Source organism: Loxodonta africana, chromosome 20, assembly GCF_030014295.1.
Source record: "Loxodonta africana isolate mLoxAfr1 chromosome 20, mLoxAfr1.hap2, whole genome shotgun sequence".
NCBI lineage: Eukaryota > Metazoa > Chordata > Mammalia > Proboscidea > Elephantidae > Loxodonta > Loxodonta africana.
The window spans coordinates 19,294,758-19,320,856 of record NC_087361.1 but is presented as its reverse complement, the minus strand read 5'-3'; the positions used below and the strand labels follow the sequence as shown (position 1 = coordinate 19,320,856).

Genomic DNA, 26,099 nt, shown 5'->3' with positions numbered 1-26,099 from the left:
ACTACACACATACACACACACCACACAGTATCCATACATAGATATTTTATATGTATTTTAAGTTTACAAATTCTTAGAAAAGCATTTTGAATGTAAAATTAATATCCTAGATTATAGTTTAAATGCATACTTTAGTTAAAAACTATTAATGGTAAGATATGTCTAGAAGAATAATACAGATATTTTATCATGCAAAAACTTTCATTTTTTTGTATTTATTTTTTTTTTAATTTTGCCATTTAAATATAAATTACTTCCATGTTGTTGCTGTTGTGTGTCATCCAGTGATGCCAACTCATAGAGACCCTATAGGACAGAGTAGAACTGCCGTATACAGTTTTCAAGGATCAGCTGGTAGATTCGAGCTGTTGACCTTTTGGTTAGCAGCCAAGCTCTTAACCACTGAGCTACTAGGGCTCCAAGTTACTTTGATAGCAGTAGTAAATTCATGCAAACTCTGTTCACACAATTTTCCACCAATAAAATGAAGCTGGCAATAACTATTTGCATAAGCAAACTCCAGAAAATGAAAGGAAAAAAAAAGAAAGTAAATAAAAATAATGTTTGATTTTGAGAAGGAAATAAATTAAGACATTAAGAATCTAATACATTTTTAACTCATTTAATAATGAATGGTTAAATTGGCTAAAGGTGTACAGAATGGCTTCTAGCTAAAGAAATAGATTCAGGTAAGGAAAACTAATTGGAGATTTTAGTTTTATTCTAGTGAGGATTTCTGCTTTGTATCAGAGACTGGAGTTAAATTTCCTAGGTATTATCAGAGACTGGAGTTAAATTTCCTAGGTGGATAATTCAATGAGATTTAGCAATGGGTAAGTACACATTCATTGTAACGCTTTTAATAGTTTCAGAGAGTTAGCTAATAGTTTTCCTTACAAATATATAAATATGTAAGAAAAATGTAAATTATGTTATTTATAGGATGTCCCTTACGTTTCAGTATTTATAAAATTGTGTTGGAGTTGTGTCTAGAATACCAACATAGGCTTATTGGGGATGAAGGTGAAGTAGGATAAAATTACCTAAATCTCATATGAATTAATAAGCTACAGAAAATAGACGAAAAAACTCTGGAAAAGAAAAAGACTGAAAGGGACTGTCTTTCCTAGAATCGGAATAATCTATAATGCCACCTTAATTTAATGAATATGAAATTGGCAAGGACTAGGAAAGAAAATAATCCATGAAACATAGTAGAGAGTCTGTGATTAGATCCCAGTTTATTTTCATATTTATGAGAATAGAGATAAGACAAATGCCTGGAACTATTCAATAGAAAATGTGTGAATTAGTAAACAATGACTATCTGTAAACAACTTTTAAAATTTATATTATTTTATATGTTATGAAATACATTACAGATTTAAATATTAAAATAACTTTCTGAAGAAAATTTAGAACTCTATATATGGCATCTATTCTAATGTGTTTCAGAATATGTAAAATAATAACAAAATTTTATTTTGCAAAAATATCAAAAACACACTCAACATGTAATGATAGAGCTGGAAAATATTCATAAGGCAAATGAAAAGCAGTTATTCTCCATAGCTATACAGAGATCCCTCACAAATTGACAAGAAAATGAAAAAAAGTATATATGCAAAGGATGTTAATTACTAATCTTCCAAAAAGCAATTCAAATTGTAAAAAAAAAAAAAAAAAGTTTCTAAAACACATTAGTAAAATGTAATTAAATAACAATAAAATATGCTTTATGCCTTTCAGATTATTCAAAGCACAAAACAGTTGCAAAATCTACAGTTGGTTGTGATGTGGTGTAAAAAACACTCTGGCATACTTTTGGTAGAAATATGATGTACCTTTTCTTCATTTATTCAGTAACTATGTATTGAGCATACTAGATTGTAGACACTCTCCTAAGCATTTTGGCTACATTGCTAAAAAATAAAGAAAATTCCAAGCACTCTTTTGGAGACTTAGGATACATTTTTGAACAGCAACAATGCTCCTTGTGGAGATTACATTCTAGTGCAGTCTCATAACCTGGGAATATCAAATAAAACTAAATAAGCATGTATTTTGGAACACATAAATACCAAACATGCTATGGTAGCCCATGAAAATAAAGTACCTATCATTAAAATTTGAATTTACACTTTTAGCATACACATTTTTTAACTGTGGGGAAAAAAATCTGGATACCAAGTTAATTCTCAGCCTTCAGTGAAGAAATTACTAAATTATGTATTGTTAGGTTGTTGTTGTTAGGTGCCATCGAGTCAGTTCCGACCCACAGTGACCCTATGCACAACAGAATGAAACACTGCCCGGTCCTGAGCCATCCTTACAATCGTTGTTGTGCTCGAGCCCATTGCTGCAGCCACTGTGTCAACCCACCTCGTTGAGGGTCTTCTTTTCCACTGACCCTGTACTCTGCCAAGCATGTTGTCTTTCTCCAGGGACTGATCCCTCCTGACAACATGTCCAAAGTGTGTAAGACGCAGTCTCGCCATCCTTGCCTCTAAGGAGCATTCTGGCTGTACTTCTAAGACAGATTTGTTCGTTCTTTTGGCAGGCCATGTTATGTTCAATATTCTTCACCAACACCACAATTCAAAGGCATCAATTCTTCGGTCTTCTTTATTCATTATCCAGCTTTCACATGCATATGATGTGATTGAAAATACCATGGCTTGGGTCAGGTGCACTTTAGTCTTCAGGGTGACATCTTTGCTCTTTGACGCTTTGAAGAGGTCCTTTGCAGAAGATTTACTCAATGCAATGCATCTTTTGATTTCTTGACTGCTGCTTCCATGGCTGTTGATTGTGGATCCAAGTAAAATGAAATCCTTGACGACTTCAATCTTTTCTCCGTTTATCATGATGTTGCTCATTGGTCCAGTGAGGATTTTTTTTTTTTTTTATGTTGAGGTGCAATCCATACTGAAAGCTGTGGCCTTTGATCTTCACTGGTAAGTGCTTCAAGTCCTCTTCACTTTCAGCAAGCAAGGTTATGTCATCTGCATAACACAGGTTGTTAATGAGGCTTCCTCCAATCCTGATGCCCTGTTTTTCTTCATATAGTCCAGCTTCTCGGATTATTTGCTTAGCATACAGATTGAATAGGTACAGTGAAAGAATACAACCTTGATGCACAGCTTTCCTGACTTTAAACCAATCAGTATCCCCTTGTTCTGTCCAAACAACTGCCTCTTGATCTATGTAAAGGTTCCTCATGAGCACAATTAAGTGTTCTGGAATTCCCATTATTTGCAATGTTATCCATAATTTGTTATGATCCACACAGGCGAATGCCTTTATATAGTCAATAAAACACAGGTAAACACCCTTCTGGTATTCTCTGCTTTCAGCCAGGATCCATCTGACATCAGCAATATCCCTGGTTCCACATCCTCTTCTGAAACCGGCCTAAATTTCTGACAGTTCCCTGTCGATATACTGTTGCAGCCGTTTTTGAATGATCTTCAGCGAAATTTTGCTTGCATGTGATATTAATGATATTGTTCTATAATTTCCACATTCGATTGGATCACCTATCTTGGGAATAGGCATAACTATGGATGTCTTCCAGTCAATTGGCCAGGAAGCTGTCTTCCATATTTCTTGGCATAGACGATTGAGCACCTCCAGCACTGCATCTGTTTGTTGAAACATCTCAGTTGGTATTCCATCAATTCCTGGAGCCTTGTTTTTTGCCAATGCCTTCAGAGCAGCTTGGACTTCTTCCTTCAGTACCATTGGTTCCTGGTCATATGCCATCTCTTGAAATGATTGGATATCGACTAATTCTTTTTGGTTTAATGACTTTGTGTATTCCTTCCATCTTCTTTTGATGCTTACTGTGTCATTTACTATTTTCCCCATAGAATCCTTCACTATTACAACTTGAGGCTTGAATTTTTTTATTCAGTTCTTTAAGCTTGAGAAACGCCGAGTGTGTTCTTCCCTTTTGGCTTTCCATCTCCAGCTCTTTGCACATGTCATTATAATACTTTACTTTGTCTTCTTGCGCCATCCTTTGAAATCTTCTGTTCCGTTCTTTTACTTCATCAGTTCTTCCTTTTGCTTTAGCTGCTCGACATTCAAGAACAAGTTTCAGAATCTCCCCTGACATCTATCTTGGTCTTTTCTTTCTTTCCTGTCTTTTCAATGACCTCTTGCTTTCTTCATGGATGATGTCCTTGATGTCATTCCACAACTCGTCTGGTCTTTGGTCACTAGTGTTCAATGTTCAATGTGTCATATCTATTCTTCAGATCATCTTTAAACTCAGTTGGGGTATACTCAATGTCATATTTTGGCTCTTGCAGACTTGCTCTGATTTTCTTCAGTTTCAGCTTGAACTTGCATATGAGCAGTTGAACTGTTCCACAGTTGGCCCCTGGTCTTGTTCTAACTGATGATATTGAGCTTCTCCATCGTCTCTTTCCACAGATGTAGTCAGTTTGATTTCTGTGTGTTCCATCTGGTGAGGTCCATGTGTATAGTCGCTGTTCATGTTGGTGAAAGAAGATATTTGCAATGAAGAAGTCGTCGGTCTTGCAAAATTCTGTCATTAGATCTCCAGCATTGTTTCTATCACCAAGGCCATATTTTTCAACTACCGATCCTTCTTCTTTGTTTCCAACTTTCTTATTCCAATTGCCAGTAATTATCAATGCATCTTGATTGCATGTTCGATCAATTTCAGACTGAAGCAGCTGATAAAAAAAAACTTCTATTTCTTCATCTTTGGCCCTAGTGGTTGGTGCATAAATTTGAATGATAGTCATATTAACTGGTCTTCCTTGTAGGCGTATGTGTGATATTATCCTATCACTGACAGCATTGTACTTTAGGATAAATCTTAAAACATTCTTTTTGACAATGAATGCAACACCATTCCTCTTCAAGTTGTCATTCCCAACATAGTAGACTATATGATTGTCTGATTCAAAATGGCCAATACCAGTCCATTTTAGCTCACCAATGCCTAGGATATTGATGTTTATGAGTTCCATTGCATTTTTGACGATTTCCAGTTTTCCTAGATTCATACTTCATACATTCCAGGTTCCAATTATTAATGGATGTTTGCAGCTGTTTCTTCTCATTTAGAGTCTCACCACATCAGCAAATGAAGGTCCCAAAAGCTTTACTCCGTCCACGTCATTAAGATCGACTCTACTTTGAGGAGGCAGCTCTTCCTCGGTCATCTTTTGAGTGCCTTCCAAGCTGGGGGGCTCATCTTCCAGGACTATCAGATAATGTCCCGCTGCTATTCATAAGGTTTTCACTGGCTAATGCTTTTCAGAAGTAGACTGCCGGGTCCTTATTCCTAGCCTGTCTTAGTCTAGAAGCTCAGCTGAAACCTGACCTTCATGGGTGACCCTGCTGGTATCTGAATACGGTGGCATAGCTTCTGGCATCACAGTAACACCCAAGCCCCCACAGTAGGACAAACTGACAGACACATGGGGGAAATTATGTATACTGAGAGAATATTACATGGTCATTGAAGTAAGGTAGAAGAGCTATTTCAGAAGAGTTGGAGGAATTTCTGGAAATTAATTTTGAGTGGAAAAAACGTTATGATGTGAATAACACAATTCTACTTCTTCAAAACAGTGAAAACTGGATGTATTTATTGTTGTATAAGAAAATGAACTACAGAGAAATATGACAGTGAAGTAAATATGGTACATACACACTACAGGTAGTTCATGACTTATGACAATGTTCCATTCCAAGGATTCTGTCATAAGTCGGTTCTAAGGTAAGCAGAATACCTCATTTATTTATTTTAGTTTTCATTATTATTGCCTTTTAGTATCAGTATCTTAATAAAGCCTATGTTTATATTTCTTTGGGAGCTGGCGTGAGAATAATGACATCAGCAAATTATGGGCTGCAACACTGTATGTAATACATATTGTTAACGAAAAGATATACAAAAATGGAAGGTAGTAAATGTGAGTCATTGTAATTCAAATACGTTGTAAGTCAGGAACTATTTGTATCACTAAATACTACCTAGGGAACCAGAACAGGAGAGTGGAAACAAGTAAGAAAGGAGATGTAGAAAAGTTAGGTTTAAAAACTATGCATTTATGTAAAATATGTATGTTTTTCTTCATACAGTGTAGGAAAAGAAATTACTGTAATGATTTTCACTCTATCAATCGTTTATTATTTTCTGGCTGTTTGCTACAAAAAGTCATCAATCTTCACTCAAGTTTCATTTATGCAAGCTATATATATCCTAACATAACAAATGAAAAAATGAAGTTTAGAGCTCTTCATTGACATGCCCAAGTTCACACAGCTTGAAAGTGGTAGGCTGAGAATTAAACTTAAGTAGCCTGACTGTGATATTACTTGTGCGTGCTAGTAATAATATTATTAATGATATTGATACCACACACAAGTAAAATTTTGCTAAAGATCATTTAAAAGCAGTTGCAGCAATACATCCACAGGGAACTGACAGAAAATCAAGCCAGATTCAGAAGAGGACATGGAACAAGGGATGTCATTGTTGATATCAGACGGATATTGGCTGAAAGAAGAAAATATCAAAAAGATATTTACCTGTATTCTATTGACTATGCAAAGGCATTTGACTGAACTGATCAAAACAAATTATGGATAACTATGAAGAATGGGAATCCCAGAACGCTTAATTGTGCTCATGAGAAGCCCTTACTTAGACCAAGAGGCAGTCATTTGAATAGAACAAGGGGATACTCCATGGTTTAAAATCAGGAAAGGTGTGCATCAGGGTTGTATCCTTTCACTATACTTATTCAATCTGCATGCTGAGAGAATAATCAGAGAAGCTAGATTACATGAAGAAGATTGTGGCATCAGAATTGGAAGAAAACTCATTGAAAAACCTGTAATATACGGATGATACAACCTTACTTGCAGAAAGCAAAGAGGACTTGAACCACTTACTGATGAAGATCAAAACCACAGCCTTCAGTATGGATTGCACCTCAACCTAAAGAAAACACAAATCCTCACATCTGGAACAACAAGCAACATCATGATAAATGGAGGAAAAAATTAAAGTTTTCAAGGATTTCATTTTACTAGGATCCATAATTGACGCCAATGGAAACAGCAGCCAAGAAATCAATGGATGCATTGCGTTAGGCGAATCTGCTGCAAAAGAACTCTTTAAAGAGTTAAATATTAGAACAAGCCCATGAGAGCCAAAGTGGGACTTTGAGTATATCCCACTTGAATTTAGAGACCATCTCAAGAATAGATTTGACTCCATGAACATTAATGACCAGAACAGTTATGGAATGACATCGAGGACGTCATACATGAAGAAAGTAAGTGGTCATTAAAAATAAAGAATAGACCAAAATGGGTGTCGGAGGAGACTCTGAAACTTGTTCTTGAACATCGAACAGCTAAAGCAAAAGGAAAAAATGATGAAGTAAAAGAGCTGAACGGAAAATTCCAAAGGGTGGCTCAAGAAGACAAAGTAAAGTATTATAATGACATGTGCAAAGACCTGGAGATAGAAAACCAAAAGGGAAGACCAGGCTCAGCATTTCTCAAGTTTAAATAACTGAAGAGAAAATTGAAGCCTCAAGTTGCAATATTGAAAGATTCCACAGGGAAAATATTAAACAACACAGGGAGCATCAAAAGAAGATGGAAGGAATACACAGAGTCACTAAACCAAAAATGATTCAATCACTTCGGGAGGTAACATAGTCAGGAACCTACACTGCTAAAGGAAAAAGTCCAAACTGGGCTGAAGGCTTGACAAAAAAACAAGGCATTTCAACAAATGGATGCAGCACTGGAAGTGCTTACTCATCTATGCCAAGAAATTTGGAAAACAGCAACCTGGCCAACCGACTAGAAGAGACTGATATCTGTATCCATTCCAAAGAAAGGTGATCCAACTGAATACTGAAATTATCAAACAATATCATTAATATCACATGCAAATAAAATTTTGCTGAAGATCATTCAAAAGCGGTAGTATATTGACAAGGAACTACCAGAAATTCAAGCCTGATTTAGAATAGGACATGGGTCCAGGAATATCACTGCTGATGTTAGATGGATCCTGGCTGAAAGCAGAGAATACCAGACGTTCAACTCCGTGGATTATAAAAAATATGAATAATATTGTGAAGAACTGGGGATTCTAAAACACTTAATTGTACTCATGAGGAATCTGAACTGAGTTCAAGAGGCAGTCGCCTGAACAGAACAAGGAGATATTGCATGGTTTAAAGTCAGGAAAGGTGTATGTCAGGGTTGTATCCTTTCACCATACCTATTCAATCTGTATGCTGAGCAAATAATTCCAAGAAATTGTACTATATGAGTAAGAAGGGGGCATCGGGTTTTGAGGGTTTGAGAACTTGGGTTATGCAGTTGACACAATCTTGTTTGCTGAAAGTGAAGAGGACTTGAAGCACTTACTGATGAAGATCAATGACCACAGCCTTCAATATGGATTACACCTCAACATAAAGAAAATAAAAATCGTCATGACTGGGCCAATAAGCAACATCATGATAAATGGAGAAAAGATTGAAGTTGTCTAGGATTTCATTTTACTGTGACCCTCATTCAACACTCACGGAAGCAGCAGTCAAGAAATTAAAAGACACACTGCATTAGGCAAATCTGCTGGGAAAGACCTCTTCAAAGTATTGAAAAGCAAAGATGTCACCTTGAATACTAAGGTGCATCAGATTCAAGCCATGGTGTTTTTAATGGCCTCCTATGTATGTGAGGAAACCCTGGTGGAGTAGTGGTTAAGTGCTACGGCTGCTAACCAAAGGGTCGGCAGTTCGAATCCCCCAGGTGCGCCTTGGAAACTATGGCACAGTTCTACTCTGGTCTATAGGGTTGCTATGAGTTAGAATGGACTCAATGGCACTGGGTTTGGTTTTTTTTTGGATGCATGTGAAAGCTGGACAATGAATAATGGAGACTGAATAAGAATTGACACCTTTGAATTGTGGTGTTGGTGAACAATATTGAATACACCGTGGGCTGCCAAAGGAACCAAAAATCTGTGTTGGAAGACGTACAACCAGAATGCTCCTTAGAACCAAAGATGGCGAGATTATGGCTCACATTCTTGGGACATGTTATCAGGAGGGATCTCTCCCTTCTCCCTGGAGAAGTTCATCATGCCTGATAAAGTAAAAGGTCAGGGAAAAAGAGGAAGATCCTCAAAGAGATGGATTGACACAGTGGCTGCAACAATGTGCTCAAGCATGACAAGGATTGTGAGGGTGGTGCAGAACCAGGTGGTGTTTTGTTGTATATAGCGTCGCTATGAGTCAGAACCAACTTGGTCACACCTAACAACAACTAAGTGTTAAAAAGCAAAGAGACTACTTTGAGGATTAAGGTGCAGCTGACTGAAGCCATGGTGTTTTCAATAGTCACCTATGCATGTGAAAGATGGACAATGAATAAGGAAGAATGAAGAAGAATTGATGCATTTGAATTATGGTGTTGGCAAAGAATATTGAATATACCACGGAGCTTCCTGAGAATGAACAAATTTGTCTTGGAAGAAGAATTGCTAGAATGCTCCTTAGAAGCAAGGGTGGCAAGACTTCAACTCACATACTTTGGATTTGTTTTCAGTAGGACTCAGTCCCTGGAGAAGGACATCATACTTGCTAAAGCACGGGATCAGGGAAAAAGAAGACCCTCAAAGAGATGGATTGACACAGTGGCTGCAACAATGAGCTCGAGCGTAGGAAAGGTTGTGAGGATGGCATAAGACCAGGCAATATTTCTTTTTGTTGTACATAAGCAGCTGTAAGTTGGAACCAACTCTACACCACTTAACAACAACCACAACAGCCTGACTGTGGATGAGCCCTGGTGGTGCACTTGTTAAGCACTTAGCTGCTAACCAAAGGATCGGCTGTTTGAATCCACCAGTGTCTTTGAGTGAGAGAAATGTAGGAGTCAGCTTCCAAAAAGATTTACTACCTTGGAAGCCCTATGGGACAGTTCTATCCTGCCCTGTAGGGTCACTATGGATTGGAATTAACTCGGTGGCAATGGGTAGCCTGACTAACCAAAAGGTGGAAATATGAACCCATCAGCAGCTCCTGAGTAGAAAAGACCTGTTGATCTACTCCTGTAAGAAACCTTATAGGGCAGCTCTGCTCTGTCCTATAGGGTAGCTATGAATCAATTCCGACTCTATGGCACACAATAATAGCCCGACTATTGTCTGTTGCCTTCCTCAATGTTGTACCAATATTTCAAAATATAAGCTAATTTGGTAAATATTAAAGGGGAAATGACTTTCCAAGACTACTGAATACAAACTGTATTTTTTTCTTTGAAGGAAAAACAATTCTACTTTTGAAAATTTAAAGGTACCTATATATTTCTGTTCTGTAATCTTATCACAATTTTATTAAAGGCCATTACTGAGTGATACATTATATAGCATGTACGCACATGACAGTTGATAGCCCTTCTTTGTGCCGAATCAGTGGGCTTTGTATAACTGTGAGAACACCAACTTAATTGTTTTTGTGGTGTTCGTGTGTGTGTGCGTGTGTGTGTGTTATTAGTTTGATTCCTTATTGATGCTGTTTTAGAGAAGGAAGATGTGCTCCCAGCCATGTTATTACTTTTGACAGCAAGTCATATTCTTACCTTTGAGAAATCTAAGGGTGTTGAAATTTACAACGCTGTTTCTGCCTCTTAACTGCTATTTTTTACTCTCCATCGTGTTTCCATGACAGTCTACTGTCTTTAGCATTTGCTCGAGCATCACATTGCCCAAGGGAGAACTAGTCACGCAATGGCTTTAAATTGAGTATGTGCTTTTCTTAGAGGGCGGATCTCCGTGCTTCTCCTTAAATTATGATGACAGAAAAATCAAGACCACTTGATTTATTAGCAAACAATTTATGTGAAGTTTAACTTGTGGCTGAGCTATCACATTCGCTGCAATAAGTCCTGTCCTTTTGCATTTTGATTAAAAAGAAAACTGTTTTTATATCTATGCCTATTTATTTAAAAGAGTCATCTATCTCTAATTTCCTGAAGATTTTCAAGAATAGAAGAGATTTTTCTTTTAAATAAGAGACAGACATCTAATAGATAATCTGAAAAGATTTATTTTAGCTATACTATTTGATATGTGTGTTATTTGATAAACATTTTACTGTAAGGCAGAATTCATCAAAATTTTAAAAAAAGGTTTACATGCAGGTATTGGAATAGATAAGTGTGTACAAATAATAACTTTCAAGCACAACTAACAATGATATATTTTTCTGGATGTAAGTAGATTAATCAAAGATATAAAGTTATCAGTTATGTGTCAATAAACTTTTGACAAATTATTTTGCAAATATTTTTAATATCTTTGTGCTTTAGCATATATCCTGATAGAATTTTGAGAACATGCATAATTAGTTTGAGTTTCATGTACGAAGCACATTGGGCAATATATGAAAATCATTGTAATTTTTAAGTGCTTCCTTTGTAAAGGATTTAATCTTTTACCTAAGCAGTCAACTTCTGCTAGGATGCAGGTTTATTCTTACTTTAGTTGCTGCTTCTCTTAAAAATAATCTGTCAAATATAACTTTCAAAATTACTAAACTTCTTTCTAATTGTAAGATAATAATAATATCTCCCTTTAATATCTACCTTTCATCATTACACCAATATTCAAAATAAAAAAAATAAATTAATGTAAAACATTTTCTGATTCAGAGATAAAAGATAGCAAAATGGTTAATAAAGTGTTACTATGGGTCCATCTTCACATAAATGTATACGCTTTAAGGCAATGCCATTAGAACTACAGGAAATGCATGGGATAAGTCAAGAAATGCTCTTTCGTTTCTGAAAAGGCTCCTTTAGTTATAACTTAGCAACTTGTAGAAATACTTTGTAAGGCAATACATTTAGTATGTGAACTCAAGACCACCATTTTCACAGGTAAAGAGTAAAGCAGTTTGACTAATCTCCTTAAGCCAATCTATTTATATTTGACATGGCAATGCTTGTTAGGAAATATTTCATGGACAAAACTCTGGATTGCAGAGCTATTTGTATTTTTCCCTTGGTGAAATGTAACTAGTGATATTAAATAGCCTAAGACTCATTTTAGGTAGAGGGAAAATATGTATACATTTAAGAACACCATTTAAAAATTTTGTCTCATAGAGAACAGAATACACTCTTACGTATAGCTCAAAGAGAATCAAGTAATAGAGAAACAAATGGCGTTTTCCTACAAATACCTTCCAATTTATAGGCAGTTCAAGTAAAATATTATTAAACCTGTATGAAGTTATTGGATGCAGCTACTTTAAAAACTGAAACAGGTATGATGACTTCAAATGATTTTCTTATGAGGAATGATTTCAACTTAAAAACAGATAAAATAATTTTGTACTTTGCGTTTCTTTCACTGTTTATCATAGCATTTTGACAGCATCTCTGCTAACATTGTCATGTATACATTGACATTACATGAAGCAAATGATTTGGATTCAACTAAAAATCCTTCTTTCATGCTGTGCTGAAAATAACTAAACTGGCTTCAAAACTATGTGGATCAAAACCAGCATGACTGAAATATTCAACATAATACATTATAACACTAAAATCAGATCAAAGTACAGAAAAAAATGTACCTTAAAAATGGAAGCTTTAAATATTTTAAAGGGTATTAAAATGGAAGTTCTTTTAAAAATAGTTTAAGAATTTACCTTTTGATTTAACAATGTTTAAGAATTTACCTTTAATAATCAAGTGTATAGTCTGTGCTTTTAAACTGTGTGCTTTTTCAGGTCTTCAGACAGGGATTGGACTAGACTATAAGACAGAAAATGATACTGGTGAGAAGTGGGCTTCCTGGATCAAGTAGACACTTGAGACTCTGTGGGCAGCTCCTGTCTGGAGGGAAGATGTGAAGGCCAAGGGGGACAGAAGCTGGCTGAAGGGACATGGAAACACAGGGTGGACAGAAGGAGTGTGCTGTCTCATTAGGGGGAGAGCAACTAGGAGTATATAGCAAGGCATATAAAGGGCTTTGTATGAAAGACTGACTTGATTTGTAAACGGTCACTTAAAACACAACAAAAATTAAAAAAATTAAAGTACGTGCTTTTAAAGTGGTTCATGTGGATAATGATTACTTAAAAAAATTGAATTGTTCTGTTTTTGTTAAAAATATAAAATGTATGTTTGTACAATTTTATGCTATTTTTTCAAATTTAATAAAATGCTGTATAGCCCAAACCACTATAATGATCGATGTTCAGAATATTTTTTCCCAAAAAGAGTTTGTCAAATGAATAAATGGTTCAGACTTTCTTGCTGTATAGAGATACTCCATGTCCTGCTACATATATAGATGTGACTTGACATGTAGCCTAATAAAAAACAGAAGATAATAGTTCATTAAGGGATTTTACAGCATTTTTAATAGCATTGCTTGACAAGCCAGGCTGTTATTCTAATACACTTTTTTTTTCTCATAGATTATTTCTTAGGGCCTGTGTATTGAAAATCCTCCAGTTGAATCTATAAGGAGAAGTGAATCTAATTCATGATCAGACAGTTACTTTGAGAACATCGATGTTTCTGAGTTTCTGCTAAATGTTAGATTAAAATAAGGTAAAAGGGAATACTCACTCTTATTTATTTATTTTATACCTTTGCAAATTTGCAGATGGGAGACAGAAGAGAGAAGATAGCTAGAAAGAAATGGAAGAAGTCTGCAGCTAGCAGTTTCAGGTATACATTTGTTTTAAGCTAAAAACAGGAGCTGAGAAATACAAGAAAAAAAAAAAAAAAAGGCACTAAAACGTTCACTTAGATTGGCCCTATTGCAGTAATAACAAGTTGTAGCTAAATATGAACAAAACAGTTCATCATCTATTTAATATTTTTGGAGAAGGTGTTATTCTACATAAATTAATTATCCTGATGACTAAAGTTTACTCTTTCAGGAATAAATTTTTGCCATTTTATTTAACACTATAAATCAATTAATAAATAATACGACAGCTGCTTCTAAAGCTTTGTGTATATATAACAGAGGTGACTGTTTTCTACCATCTCACCTTGGAGTGTGCTATAGTTCGCTCTTTTCAGCTCCCAAATACGTGTATGCAAATTATCCCCAACTACTCTTTTTTACTCTCTATCGTGGGAGGCTTCGCTTTTGAAATTATTTGGAAAGGAAACACACAGACTACAGATGCCTCTGGGTAACTGGACATTGACAGGTGGAGAATGCCATTTTCCACTCTCAGGGTAATTAAGGTCAAACAGTAAATTCCCTGGTGACGTTTCCACCCACATGAAGCCAAGATATTCAGCGGACAAAGACTCCAAGCAGCATAAGCACTCTCGATCTACTGTTTTATCCCCTACGCTTATCCTCCCGTGGCCCAGCTTCTGAATGTTGGACTGAATAATACAGGAAGAAGAAAAAAAAAAAAAAAAAAGCAGTTTTTAGGTACAAAGTAATTTGAAGATTACTAGATTATATTTTATTTGTTTCCTCATATATTAGTATGTCAAAACGCTAAACATAGTTGAACATTTCTTTGATTCTGGGTCATATTTTTAGTGAAATCTTTTATTTTCCTTTTGCTAACTTTCTTTTTGTCAAGCTGTTTTTCATGTTGTGTTTTCACACCAGTGGCCGACATCACACTTAAGAAAGCATTATGACTATCATAGTATTACCAGTTGTTGGATTTCTACTCGTGCCTACCCCATGTGTCTCAGAGTAGAACTGTGCTCCATAGGTTTTTCAGGGCTATACCTGATGGCAAAGTGGTTAAGAGCTCAGGCTGCTAGCAAAGAGGCGGGCAGTACGAATCCACCAGTCGTTCCTGGGAAACCCTCTGGGGCAGTTCTACTCTGTCCTGTAGGGTCGCTATGAGTTGGAATCGACTTGATGGCACACCACAACCACAACAGCAACATACCTAAAACAGGCCACCAAGCAATTCTTCTGAGGCATCTCTGGGTGGGCTTGAACCACAGTCTTTCGGTCAGTAGACCAGCTGCTTAATAGTTTGTGCCACCTAGAGATCTAACATGGTATTACCAAAAAAACTCATTGCCATTGAGTCAATTTCCACTCATAGTGATACTAACCCAGTGCAACACAGTGCCCTCGAGTCGATTCCAACTCAAAGCGACCCTATAGGACAGAGTAGAACTGGCCCATAGAGTTTCCAAGGAGCACCTGGCAGATATGAACAATCAATAGTAATATTAGACAATAAAAAAGTAATAATAATAAAAATTATGACGAATGCCTACTCCTCCATTATTAATATTTTTCTTGAAGTAGCAACGAATTCAAAAAACTAGAAATAGTGTTACAAATATTTCAAAATTTTTTAAAAGTGATGAACATTTGGAAGAAATAAAAAAGGGGCAATCAAGTGTTAAAATGAGCTAAAATGAACTGTATTTTAAAAACCAGAATTATTTAGTAATTTTGGAACTTCGAATGTAGCTAAAAAATTTTCCAATTTTTCTTACTCTAGATCCTCACATCTGACGTAAAAGAGACAAGCAAATTTGTACGTTGGCTATTGCCGAGCTTTAAAAAAATGTTGAAAAATTACTGTTTGCATGACTCTGCCAGGCGTTACGTTCAGAGATTTGTTGTTTGTTTGTTTATAGTATTTCTTAAACATCTCAGAAATTGAAGTAAGATAGTCTTTGAAAGAAGCATGTATTTTCTTTCCACACAATGAATGTATATTCAGTCTTGGAAAGTGTGTGCAATATCACCCCAGATATTTAACCTTAGGATTAGGGTATGTCTTATGGATTGAATTGTGCCCTCCACGAAATATGTGTTGAAATTCTAACCCCTATACCTATAAATGGACCCCTGGTGGCACAGCTTAACAGCGATGGCTGCTAACCAAAAGATCAGCAGTTTGAATCCACCAGCCACTCCTTGGAAACCCTGTGGGGCAGGCCTACTCTGTCCTATAGGGTTTATAGGGTTTTTTTTCACTACCTATAAATACGACCTGTTTGGATAGATTTTGCTATGTTAATGAGATTTTTGTTATGTTAATGATACCATAACAGACTCCTTACAGAGGAGGGTCGGTCTAAACCTAATAGCTTCTGGGTAATTAAAAAAGCAGAATAGACAGACACACACGTGGGGGGAAGAGGAAGACAGATGACAGACACAGGTGCATTTACAACCTAGGAACATCAAGGATTGCTGGCAGCTCTCATGTGAAAGTGAGACAATGAATAAGGAAAACTGAAGAAGAATTGAAATCTTTGAATTGTGGAGTTATCAAAGAATATCGAATATACCATGGCCTGCCAAAAAGAACAAAAAAATCTCTCTAAGGAAAAGGATGCTCCTCAGAAGGAAGGATGCGGAGACTACATCTCACACACTTCCGGTGCGTTATCAGGAGGGGTCAGTCCCTGGAGGACATCATGCTTGGTAAAGTAGAGGGTCAGCGAAAAAAAGGAAGCCCTTTGATGATATGGATTGACACAGCGGCTACAACAATGCGCTCAGGCATAACGATTGTGAGGATGGTACAGGTCCGGACAGTGATTCCTTCTGGAGTCACTCTGAGTCAAAGCTGACTGGAGGGCACCTAACAACATCAACAACCTCAGAAGCTGAAATAAACAAGAAAGGGCCTCTCCTTAGAGCAGCAAACTGAGCTAGTTCTTCTAGCCTCCTGAATTTTGAGAAAATAAATTTCTGTTATTTAAACTCACTGATTTGAAGTGTTTGTTTGTACAGCACTAAATAATTAAAACAGTGTGTTAATCTGCAGTCCTTGTTCTCCGCCTCTAGCTCCGTTCAGTCAGATTTTTGTGAATGATGCAGACATACTCTGGATAGCTTTGGCCAAAATGGAATATAATAGAAAACCATCATGTTGATAACATGTCAGGGAAGTCAGAAGGCCGAGCAAGAATAAAAACAGAGATCAATGAAGTCTAGCCGCAGAAGACATATACAAAGTCATACGAGTCCTAGGATGGTTGGTAAGATGGCTGCTAGACTTTATTAGAAGCCCTGGTGACTCAAACAGTTAAGCATTCGGCTACTAACCAAAAGGTGCACAGTTCAAACCCACCCAGACACTCTATAGGAGAAAGACCTGGCGGCCTGCTTCTAAATAGATTACAGCCAGGAAAACATGATGGGGCAATTCAACTTTGTCACATGTGGAACATTTTCAACTCTGTTACATGGGATCCGCTATATGTAAAATAGAATTGAGGAACTTAACAACAACAGCAAGGGCTAGCACTGCCACCACCACCCCTAAACCAAAAACCAGACGCAGTGCCGTCGCATCCATTTTGACTCATAGAAAACCCTGGTGGCGTACTGGTTAAGTGCCAAGGCTGCTAACCAAAGGGATGGCAGTTAGAATCCACCAGGTGTTCCTTGGAAACTCTATGGGCCAGTTCTACTTTGTCCTATAGGGTCGCTATGAGTCACCTAACCCTATCTACGGTGAAATGAACTCTCAATTTTGATGCTACCATCAAGGAAAATGCTTAACTGTCATAAAGATGGATTTCCCCCTGCAGGTCCCACATACCCTGACCAGGAAGGGGGAAGGACTAAGGACACACATTCTATTGCCTTCCCAGTATTGAGCCAGTGTTGCAGCTCTTTCCATCTGGAGATGAAATCAATTTCTCCATCCTTAATTTTGGTCTGGTTTTGGAATACATCAAGAGATGGAGATGGATTATCATGAATGCCTCCAGGAACAAAAGGGATATACAGGCTGCGGTTCATTTGGCACATAGGAAGAATAAAGAAAAAAATTTAAAAGTTCAATGAAAGGAAAAAATATGATGAAGGAGAGGGAAACTGAGAAAGAAATGTCAAGGAAGAAAAAAGGTTGAAGCAGCCCTAAGTTTACTGTGTGGTCAATTCAAATAGTCAAGTACTTCAGAGGTAGATATTTCGGATATTGTGTTGGCTTTTTAATATGTTTTCTGGATTTTTACAAAAATTATCACATTCTATTTGTCTACATCTTGAAGCCTTATGAATATGTGACTATAAGTGACCTAAACTTTCTTTTGGATAAACGTTACAGGAGTGTTGATTGCTAGTAGCAAAGCTAAGTGACAAAAATCAAAGAACCACAGGCAGAAGTTTCCTCATAACTTTCACTGAAGAAAGGATATCGTGCCAACCTATTCCTTAATCTGATTAATAGCTTTTCAATAGATCACAGTTTATGATTCCTGTACCTAATTATTATGCCCCAGTTGGAGTCAGCTGGAAAACACTACGAGAATTTGGAAATTTGTTTCCTAATTAGGATGATCATTTTTAATTAACCTCCACCTAAGGGCCTTTAAATAAAATATAGTTGCTAATACTCTCAGACCTATTATGAAACAGAAAGCTGTGGGCCTTTTATTTCTTCCTTTTATATGCAGGTTTCCAGATTACTCATTACGTTTCCTTCTGTAGAGCAGTTTATAAATTCTGCCCACACACCCAAAGCTGTAAGCTGGGAATAAAAGGGCTTTATCACTTGTTAGGGAGATCCTTTTCTAGTTAAACTGTTCCTTGCAGCCAATCAATTTGTCAGATCAGAGGCCTATCTTTTGTGAGAGTTCCTCTGAACTAAAGCTGACAGGGTTAGGCCAGGGTCAGCTGTCTGATAAATCACAGGGAAAGACAACTTAAAGCACTACTGCGGAGAGGGTTAGGAATTGGCACAGATGGCATTATCTAGGAGTTGACATTGATAAAAAACATATTTGTAAGAGTTAGCTTGCAAGGCTTTTCTCCATCAACTTTTCTATTTCTGGTCCTCAAATGACATTCAGATTAATTAGAAAAGTTAGAAAAGAAATGGATTTATAAGCCATTTTATCAATCAAGTGGTAAGATATAAAAATTAAATCTTGATGGTCTTCAGTAAAGAAGCTTAACAAAGATTAAGAGTTATCAATCTTTGCTGTAAGCTATGAAAACTGATTGACCTTAAATTGTATTGAAGCCAGATGCAGTAATGCAGTGACAAATGCTTTACTGAAGCATATATATGTGTGTGCATGTGTATATATACATATATATGCTTAAAATTTAGATTTTATAATTGAAAAATAATAATCTTTTCAAAAAATAATATGTCTCAGGGACCAATTTATTCCTGAAAGTTTTTGTTCATAGTCACATTCAAACATATAACTTCTTTTGGATAGAAAATCTGTTGTATTTGAGTTTGATAAATTCTAATGTTGAAGTCAGTAGTTCAAGGACAATTAGTTGCTCAGTTTTAAAATCAAAAAAAAATATGTTCTCACGTTTGAGTAATTTCTATGAATATAGAATATATTTCATTTGTGAGCTATGTTGCCTGAAAACGAAAAAGAACAGGGGCTGTGCAAGATTGTGGCTTTTTCCACCAGTAAAATATCACATTATTCTTGTGCCTCAAATAGGAAAAGGCATGCAAATCATCATCAAATTGCCACCAACCTTAGAAAAAAGATTACTGGCTAAGTGTCTAAAAAATGTTAAAGTGAAGAGTTTTTTTTAAAAATAAATGTAGCAAAAAGCTCCTCTCTCTACCTTTACCAGATCCATAAGAAGACACTTTAATCCAGGAGAGGTTTATTCCTCTCATACTACCGAAAAGTTGCCAATTAAGGGAGATAATTTAGCAAAGAGCAAGTATTTATCTTTATAAAGAAAAATAAACCTAAGTGTTTATTCCATAGGTTCTTTGACTTTTAATTTGGTGACACTCAATTTGCATGTAAAATTATGTAATGCGATATGCCGTAATTTTTTATAAACTTAGTTGCTGTATAAGAAGGAAAGAAAATAAAAAGAGGAAAAAAAAAAAAAAGTGAAAGGGTGCCAAATGAAAAACACGTGAGGAATGTATAAGTTTTATTTATTAGTTTTTTTCCAGAATTTGAAGTAAGAATTGCATTTATGAGATTTGACTTGATACAATTGATTGCTTTGATGAAACCTAAGAAATATTATTTCAGGCACAGTAAGAAAATGTGGGGATTAAACATTCATAATAATAACCTCTCCTAAAATATTCCATTTTATGAAGTCATATTTTTGAACCTTGGAACTCCACACTAAAGCAATATACTAAATAAATCATATTAAATACTTAGAGTTTTCAAATAAAATTTAACTATTAGTGTTCACCCTTAAATCACATTCTAAGATAGCTTTGATGCTTACATATTTTATATGCCTAGTCAATCTAGATTCAAAGTAATTTATTGATAAATTTTATAGAGATTTTAATGGTTTTCATGATAACAAGGAAGAGCTTCCAAATAGATATTTTTGAGGCTGTCAATCTGCAATTCTAGATATATTTAAATTGTTAAAAATAGAAGCGAGAAACAACACAACTTTATAATGCTGGGCCTATTCAAGTGTAGGGCCAAAAGCAGTGTCAGAGAAACTATTCATCAAAAACGTACCACCAAGTTCACAAAGGAATATGTCTCTTCCAGGTAACTCAGTCATCCCCACGGCACGGGTGCATTCAAGCAATAGGACTAGATCACCTCTTGGCATTTTTCTTGAATTAAGCAGCAGTCTGTTACATCAATGATGAGGAATAGACTGCTCCACGGTATATAACCAAAAGGATAATACTGGTCATTTTTCATTAGTGAGGCTTCCCCAAAACTTAGCTATATTGTGGGGTTGTTTTTCAAGATACTTCAAATAATCCCATTAGAATAAAGGGAGTCCCTTACCCAACAAGTTCTCTTCTGTCACATATATTTTAAGAATAAAACATCAGGTTTGGATGAAAGTTTGATGAATGACAGCATGATTGGTCAAAGGGGGTGGGCCAAATAAGTCATTGTGAAGACATTTATTAAAGAAGCATAAAAACGAAACAGATCAAAGACAGCTTTGGTTCCAAATACCCCCAGACCTGTCTTAGGAGCTGAAGGAGGCGTTCTAAGCTTCCCAGATCAGTTTTTCACATATTTTTCCAATTAAGGATAAAAATGTAATATCACAGTTGTATTAATTCTCAACGAATATCACAGGGTTGGTCCCAAAGAGCCACATTGCATAGAAGTCATGATTCAAATGGAACTCAGAGAAGAATCAAAGTTTTTTCAGTTGTTTCTGACTATATTTAGTTAAGCAAAGACCATTTGTAGTTTTTACACATATTTGAGTAAGAAGGGCTCTCTTGGTTGCATCTATCACCAGGGATGGATGGGTTACTCTAAATTTCATGGGGAATAAGGTGAAATAAGCCAAAAGGACACATTCTTAATTAGAGATACTCATAATTTTTGCTACCACAGACTATGTAGAAGTCCTTGTCCAAACTAGAAGTTACCTCATGATGCATATCCTAAGAGTATGGGAGTACACTCTCATAGTTGCGTCTGATAACACTGAGAGAAGGTAAAACAGACAGACTAGAAAGAAAGGCCTGGTGATCTGCTTCTGAAAATGAAAATGCTGTGGGTTACCACAGAACACTGTCTGACTTGTTTACTTTGGACAAGTCATGAGGAGGAAACGATTGCTGGGGAGGATAACATATTTGATGAAAAAGAGAGCCCAGAAGAACAAGAGAAACCCTCAGTAGATGGATTGGCAAAATAGTTGCAATGAAGGAACTGAACATGCCGGCAGTTGTGAGGATGACACAGGACCCGGTAACACTTTATTCTGTTGTACGTAAGGTCATCATGTGACAGAGTCAATTATATGTCAACCATCTCTGTTTCTCACTCTAAATATATACATATATACATTATATATACACATATATAATATATACACACATATATACACATACACCCACATATATACATATATTTTTTTTTTTCTTCATGCATCTGTCAGTTTGTTGTACTGTGGTGGCTTTCATGCTGCTCTGGCGATGGAAACTATGCCACCGATATTTCAAATACCAGTGGGTTCACCCATGGCAGACAGGTTTCAGCAGAGCTTCTAGACTAAGACAGACTAGGAAGAAGGACCTGGCCGTCTACTCCTGAAAAAATTTGCCAGTGAGAAACTTATGAATAGCAGCAACATCGTCTGCTATAGTGCCAGATGATGAGCCCCTCCAGTTGGAAGGCACTCAAAATACATTTGGGGAAGAGCTGCCTCCTCAAAGTGGGCTCATCCTTAATGACGTGGATGGAGGAAAACTTTTGGGACCTTCGTTTGCTGAGAAAAAAACAGGTGCCATCATCTATTTATATTTGGAATTTGGAACGTACAAAGTATGAATCTTGGAAAATTGGAAGTCATCAAAAATGAAATGTATAAAGATCAAGATCCTAGGCATTAGTGAGCTGAAATGGATTGTATTGGAGATTTTGAATCAGGCAATCGAATGTTCTACTATGCTAGGAACGACAAATTGAAGAGGAATGGTGTTTAAATCGTTGTCAAGTAGAACATTTCCACATGCATTCTCAAGTACAATGCTGTCAGTTTTCAAGATCTATCCTGAAGTACAATGCAGTCAGTGATAGAATAATATCCGTACACCTACAAGGACTACCAGTTAATACAACAATTATTCAAATTTTCTAACCAACCACTAATGCCAAAGATGAGAAAATTGAAGATTTTTATCAACTTCTGAAGTCTGAAATTTATCAAACAGGCAATCAAGATGCATTAATAATTACTGGTAATCAGAATGTGAAAGTTGGGAATAAAGAAAAAGGAACAGTAGTTGGAAAATATGGCCTTGGTTACAGAAATGATGCCAAAGATCACATGATAGAATTTTGCAAGACCAAAGACTTATTATTATTTTTTCGTGTATTATGGTTTAGGTGAAATTTTACAGCTCAAATTAATTTCTCCTATGAAAATTTATACACATATTGTTATGTGACACTAGTTGCAATTCCTATAATGTGATAGCACACTCCCCCTTTCTACCCCAGACTCCCCGTGTCCATCCAACCAGCCTCGGTCCCTTCCTGCCTTCTCATCCTGCCTCCAAACAGGAGCCTTTCTTTTGGTCTCGTGTATCTGCTTGAAGCACACTCCTCACAAGTATTATTTTATGTTTTATAGTCCCATCTACTCTCTGTCTGAAGAGTGAGCTTTGGGAATGGTTTTAGTTCTGAGTTAACAGAGCATTCAGGGGCCATGGCTTCAGGGTTTCCTCCAGTCTCAGTGAGACCATAAAGTCTGGTCTTTTTAAGTGAATTTGCATTCTGCTCCATGCTTTTCTCCTGCTCTGTCAGGACTCTCTGTTGTGTTTCCTGTCAGGGCAGTCTTGGTGGTAGCCAGACACCATCTAGTTCTTCTGACGGGACCAATAACTTCTTTGCAAGTACCTATTTTCAGCAACTTAAACAGCAACTAAACATGTGCACCTCACCAGATGGAATACACAGGAATCAAATCAACTGCATCTGTGGAAAGAGACAGTGGAGAAGCTCAATATCATCAGTCAAGAAATTTGTAAGACAGCTTCTGGCCAACGGTCTAGAAGAATCCATATCTGTGCTCTTTCCAAAGAAAGGTGATCTAATAGAATTTGGAAATTAGTCAGCAATATCATTAATATCTCACACAAATAAAATTTTGCTCAAGGTCATTCAAAAGTGGTTTCAGCAGTTCATCCGCAGGTAAATGCCAGAAGTTCAATCTGGATTCAGAAGAGAACTTGGGAATGAGGAATGCCATTTCTGATGTCGGATGGATCCTGCTGAAAGCAGAGAATGCCAGAAGTATGTTGACCTGTGTTTCATTGACTCTCCAAAGGCAATCGATTGTGTGGATCATAACAGATTATGAATAACATTGCAAAGGATATGAAGTCCAGAACACTTATTTATGCTCATGAGAAACTTGTACATAGACCAAGAGGCAATCCTTCGAACAGAATAAGGGGATACTACATGGTTTAAACTCAGGAAAGGTGTGTGTATTAGGGTTGTATAATTTCACCATGCTTATTCAATCAATATTCTTCATAATTGATATTTTATTGGTTGTTTTGAGCATCAGTACAAAGAGATACTATGAACAATATGTACACAATTCTTAATGTAAAAAAGAAAAAAAAGAAAAAATTTTAAAATGTACGTACCAAAAAATAAAAAGCCATATGTAGTTATAATTCTCTAAATTCCACCTTTAAATTTAGAGGCAAATTTTCCTTAACATCAAGTACCAATTATCTTCAATTGTTGATAAGCTGATCCATCACAAGTCCCACTAATTCACAATTTAACATCACACACACTGTAACATTTAACCTTCACAGCACATAACAGAGTTATTAGGAAAACTGGACCACCACAGGCAAAGTCCTTACAGAATGTACAGGGCTGAGGGAGAGCCGTGGCAAGAGAGCAGTTTTGTTTAGGAAACAATTCTACTAAAAAAAGACTTGGAACTAGAAGTAATTTAAAATGTTCAAGACATAGAAATGCATGACTCTGACTCCAAATTGCCATTTAGTATGCTTTGTATTTTGGGATATAAAAATTGCACCCCCCCCCCCGGGAATGTTACATTGACACCCAAGACAGTCAAGCCTCCCACAATTCAACATCCCACTATTTTCTGGTTGCACCAAAAAATAAACCACCAGTAAATGATTTCACGTCTTAAAAAAAAAAAAAGCATGTGCACTTAAAAAAATGGGATGAAGTGGGATTTCCTCCTTCTTAAAAATGTTTCTAGAGCTACTAAAAAACTTGCATTTACAAAATAATTGATAAAAATATTCCTCTGGATTGTACAAGAAGGGAGATACAGGGGCCACTGATAAAACGTGGTAGACAAACATAATCAGGCTTGGCTTCTTTCTCCCCTGCTTCATCAGAGGCTGGACTCTCCTGGTTTTTAGTCTCTCCATTTTCCGCAGGTAAATCTTTAGTTTCTTGGTTAGCCACTTCAGCAGGTTTTCCTTTTGCACCCCGTTGTCCTTTTGTTTGCGCTTTTTAATCTGAAGATTTATCCTTCCCTGAGGCTTTTTTGGGCTTTGTTTCCACTTCTGCAGGAGCAGGTTTCGCTGACAACCTCCCCTATCTCCTCGTGGGCTCCTCCTTCACAGCCCCTTCCGCTGAACTGACCTTTCTCTCCGGCATCTTGGCGGCGGGGAGGCCGCGTGCTGGACGCCTGCTGGCTGCAGCACACCTGGAGCCTTAGCGAAGCTGGGCTGCCTGGCTGCTGCCGCTCCGCCTGCCGCCGGAGCTGCTGGGACCCGCGGCTGGGGCCTCCATCAGTATTCAGAGCAAAAAAATCTGAGAAGTTGGGTTACATGAAGATTAACACAGTATCAGGATTGTAGGAAGACTCTTCTAACAACCTGTGATATGCCGATGACACAACCGTACTTGCTGAAAGTGAGGAGGACTTGAAGCACTTACTGGTAAAGATCAAAGGCTACAGTCTGTAGCCTTTGATACAGACTGTATCTCAACTTAAAGAAAACAGAAACCCTCACAACTGGACCAATAAGCAACGTTATGATAAAACAGAGAGAAGACTGAAGTTGTGAGGAAGTTCATTTTGCTTGGGTCCACAATCAAGACCCATGGAAGCAGCAGTCAAGAAATCAGACAACGTATTACCTTGGGCAAATCTTCTTCTGCAAATACCTCTTTAAAACGTTGAAAATCAAGAAAGACACGTTGAGTACTAAAGTGTGCCTGACCCAAGCCATGGTATTTTGAATCACCTATATGCATGGGAAAGCTGGATGATGAATAAGGAAGACTGAAGAAGAATAGTTGCCTTTGAAATACGGTGTTGGTGAAGAACGTTGAATACACCATGAGGTGCCAGAAGAAGGAACAAATCTGTCTTGGAAGAAGTACACCCAGAACGCCCCTTAGAAGATAGGACGGTGAGGTTTCATTTCACTTACTTTTAACATATTAGCAGGAGGAACCATTCCTTGAAGAAGCACATCATAATTGGTTAAGTGGTTATTGTTGTTGTTGTTAGGTGCTGTCGAGTTGATGAGTTGATTCTGAATCATAGCGACCCTATGTACCACAGAACGAAACACTGTGACTCAGTCCTGCGCCATCCTCACAATCATTGTTATGCTTGAACCCATTGT

The 26,099-nt window shown here is 36.9% G+C and overlaps 1 pseudogene; it reads right to left on the bottom strand.

Annotated features, from left to right (window-relative positions):
- Window positions 1-24,665: 24,665 nt before the first annotated feature.
- On the bottom strand, window positions 24,666-25,119 carry LOC100664085 (non-histone chromosomal protein HMG-14-like; annotated as a pseudogene).
- Between the last annotated feature and the right edge of the window lie 980 nt (window positions 25,120-26,099).